Source organism: Scyliorhinus torazame, chromosome 16 (assembly GCF_047496885.1).
Source record: "Scyliorhinus torazame isolate Kashiwa2021f chromosome 16, sScyTor2.1, whole genome shotgun sequence".
NCBI lineage: Eukaryota > Metazoa > Chordata > Chondrichthyes > Carcharhiniformes > Scyliorhinidae > Scyliorhinus > Scyliorhinus torazame.
Genome location: NC_092722.1, coordinates 5,538,622 through 5,542,450, shown reverse-complemented (window position 1 = coordinate 5,542,450; position 3,829 = coordinate 5,538,622). Strand labels below are relative to the sequence as shown.

Genomic DNA, 3,829 nt, shown 5'->3' with positions numbered 1-3,829 from the left:
GGCGATTCCTCGATCGGGGGGTGGTCGCGCACCTGTCTTTGTTTCGGCCACTGCAGGCGCCGACAGGTCTGGCCCGGTGTTCAATTGCTAATATGTTGCAATTGTTCCCGGGGATAGCCGATTTAACTGTGGATGTCTGAATAGATGGGCTGCAAACAGTCCTGAATGCAACTGCAAATACCTGGGTTGATGGGCTGTTGATAGCCCTGAGTATCGATCTGGGCTAACTTCCCAGAGCCGAATATGCAATACTGTCTGCAGCTGCCTGCTTGTGTCTTGTTAGCTGCTTTTCCCAGCAGTCTTTCGGGTTAGCCATTTTAAACTGGGTTTTGGCCAGATTAATCGGAACGCAGCCATTTTACGTGGCTACACCAGCTCTTTAGTTTTGCTGGCATTGAGTGAGAGATTGTTGTCGCTACACCACTCCACTAGATTCTCTATCTCCCTCCTGTATTCGGACTCGTCGTTATTCGAGATCCGGCCCGCTATGGTCGTATCGTCAGCAAACTTGTAGATGGAGTTGGAACCAAGTTTTGCCACGCAGTCGTTTGTGTACAGGGAGTAGAGTAGAGGGGGTTAAGTACGCAGCCTTGCGGGGTGCTGGTGTTGAGGACTATTGTGGAGGAGGTGTTGTTGTTCATTCTTACTGATTGTGGTCTGTTGGTCAGAAAATCGAGGATCCAGTTGCAGAGTGGGGAGCCAAGTCCTGGGTTTTGGAGCTTTGATATGAGCTTGGCTGGGATTATGGTGTTGAAGGCGGAGCTGTAGTCAATAAATAGGAGTCTGATGTAGGAGTCCTTGTTTTCGAGATGCTCTAGGGATGAGTGTAGGGCCAGGGAAATGGTGTCTGATGTGGACCGGTTGCAGCGGTATGCGAATTGCAGTGGATCAAGGCGTTCTGGGAGTATGGAGGTGATAGTTCTGACTGTTATGCTGCTATTAACACCTACTCTGCAACAAATCTTTAGTTTTATGATTACCATTCCCACTCTCTTGTGTTCCATTACACCATTGTCATTTAATCTCCCCCACCTTCTATTTTATCCCTGACCTATTTTGCTCCACCTGTCCCTCTTTCAAATCCATCACTTTTCTATATTGGACTCAAACATTCAATCTCTTTCTCTCTCCACAGAAGCTGCTAGACCTGTTTCCAACATTTTCTCTTTTTATGATCTCAAGGAGGTTAGTTGAGACAATGCAAATGGTTTCAATGCCTTGCAGAGGGAAGAAACATCAGCTATAGTTTCCAACTCTGATTATTTGGTTATCTCTGCTGAAAATGTGTGAATGTACCGTGTTTGCATGTGTTTCACCCCCACAACCCAAAAGATGTGCAGGCTTGGTGGATTGGCCACACTAAATTGCACCTTAATTGAAAAAAATTAATTGGGTGTTCTAAATCTAAAAAAAAAATGTAATTAACAAAAAAGAAAATGTGTGAATGTAGAAGGCGAGTGAGGATTGGATAAAACTCAGCTATTATGTCTCCCATAGTTACATCGACTACCAAAACATCAATTCTTTCACAGCCACAATTACTTCATGAGATGCTAAAGAGTAACGGGTGCCTGTGGAACTGTCATAGCAAAATATCAATGACTTCAACAGAAGTGAGGAGAGAGAAATTGCAGAGAAAACTGGTGAGAAATTTAAAAACGCTGATTAAAGAATACATTGTGAAAAATGGAACAGAAATTGGCCCATAAACACTCCACACCATTCTGGCTTGGAACTACATCACTTTTTTTTTCATTGCCACTGGGCCAAATCCTAAAATCCTCACTGTGTTGCACCTACACCATATGGACTGCAGTAGTCGATGAGAAAACAAATGAGTATGGCCAATAAATGAAATGAAAATCGCTTATTGTCACAAGTAGGCTTCAAATGAAGTTACTGTGAAAAGCCCCTAGTCACCACATTCCAGCACCTGTTTGTGGGAGGCTGTTACAAGAATTGAATCGTGCTGCTGGCCTGCCTTGTTTCCAAAGCCAGCAATTTAGCCGTGTGCTAAACAGCCCTTGGTTGCTTATAACCCAAAACAAATAAAATATAAACCCTCCTGGCTGTGTGTATCTCAGTGTCATTTACCTGCCTTAGCTCCACAATCTTTGATAAAATTCTATCTATCTCAGTACTGAAATTTTCTTTTGACCCAGTAGCCACATATTTCTGGGGTACCAAGTTCCAGATCTGCATTACGTTTTGTTAAAAAAAGCTTCTTGATTTCACTTTTGAATGGCCCAGATCTATTTCCAGGATTATGTCCCTTGTTCTGGAACTCCCACTTGGCTGGGCATGTAATAATTATCAGTGGAAACTAGTCAGCAAAATCAAATCAGAGAATGGCATTATACGGTAAACAAATTGGTTTTCCAGTGCAACAATTTTTCTCCCCAACACATGATTGTTCGTCATGGATAAAGCATGTCTGAGAAAAACATTTATATAAATAGATTTTAAATAAAACAGGATGTGAAATTCAACGTTAAAACAATCTCCCAGGCAAATGTAATCGCTCAGCTGAGAGAAAAAGACTCAACTTCAGTTTAAATATCTTTGAGCCACTAATTTGGCTCAAATTATATAAATAATTTTAAATAAAATACAGTGTGAAATTCAAAGCTAAAACAATTTCATAGAGAGTGCCAGTTTGAAACCTGGAAAATTACTTTCATTTATTTAGATAAATTTGATCATGCATTCAGATCTTTTTAGCATTAGCCTGCTGTATACAATATATATACTAATGAATGAAGTGTTGCATTCATAGAGTTTCATAGAATTTACAGTGCTGAAGGAGGCCATTTGGCCCATTGAGTCTGCACCGGCTCTTGGAAAGAGAACACCACTCAAACCCACGCCGCCACCCTATCCCCGTAACACAGTAACCCCACTTAACCTTTTTGTACACTAAGGGCAATTTAGCATGGCCAATGCACCTAGCCCACACATCGTTGGACTGTGGAGCACCCGAGGAAACCCACTCAGACATGGGAAGAACGTGCAGACAGACAATGACCCAAGCCAGGAATCGAACCTGGGACCCTGGAACTGTGAACCAACAGTGCTAACCACTGTGCTACGCAAAGACCACCCCACCCAGGCCCTCTCCCAGCCATAATCCCACCTAACTAAGAGGCAAAATTAGCATGGTCAATCCACCTAACCTGCACGTTTGGACTGTGGAAGGAAATTGGAGCACCCGGAGGAAACCCACGGGAGAAAGTGCAAATGCCACACAGACGGTCACCCAAAGCTGGAATTGAACCCTGGTCCCTGGTGCTGTGAGGCAGCAGAACTAACGGCTGTGACACCCTCTCCCCAAATGTTTGAAGAAAATGAGTATTCCGTGTTGGATTCTAGCATGTTCCTTGAACAAAATCACACTGTTTTCAAAAATATTCCTCAGTGTACAATTTATGAACCTGAAAAGAGATGTGATTGTAGAAAGAGACAAAAGGAGAAACTAAGCACCGTGCAGTTTAGGCTTTAGTTGGTTTGGGGGAAATGCAGCCTGGCGGGAATGAGGCAGCCACGAGGGGTCCTGCGGCGCTGCCGGGCGCTGCTGAAACCGCTCGCTCTATGCGGCTGAGTGTCAGCGGCGGCGCCCGCGAGCCCGGCCCGGCCCAGGCAGCCCGGCGCCGCGCGCGGGAGGCGGGAGCCCGGCTCATGGCAGGTCAGTGAGAGCGGAGCGGCCCCGGGGGGAGGGGGAGCGCACTGAGGCGGCAGTGAGCGGACATCCGGGGGGGGGGAGGGTGAGAGAGAGAGAGAGAGAGGGGGGGAGGGGGGGGGGGGAGGGTGAGAGAGAGAGAGAGGGGGGGGA

At 45.6% G+C, this 3,829-nt stretch overlaps 1 protein-coding gene across 1 annotated transcript in view; it reads left to right on the top strand.

Annotated features, from left to right (window-relative positions):
* Positions 1–3,558: 3,558 nt before the first annotated feature.
* The window catches only part of mib2 (MIB E3 ubiquitin protein ligase 2), a 298,873-nt gene continuing 298,602 nt past the window's right edge, over positions 3,559–3,829 (top strand). Inside the window, exon 1 of the mRNA XM_072477842.1 lies at positions 3,559–3,682. The gene's annotated coding sequence lies outside the window, so the exon portion shown is untranslated. The remainder of the gene's footprint in view (positions 3,683–3,829) is intronic.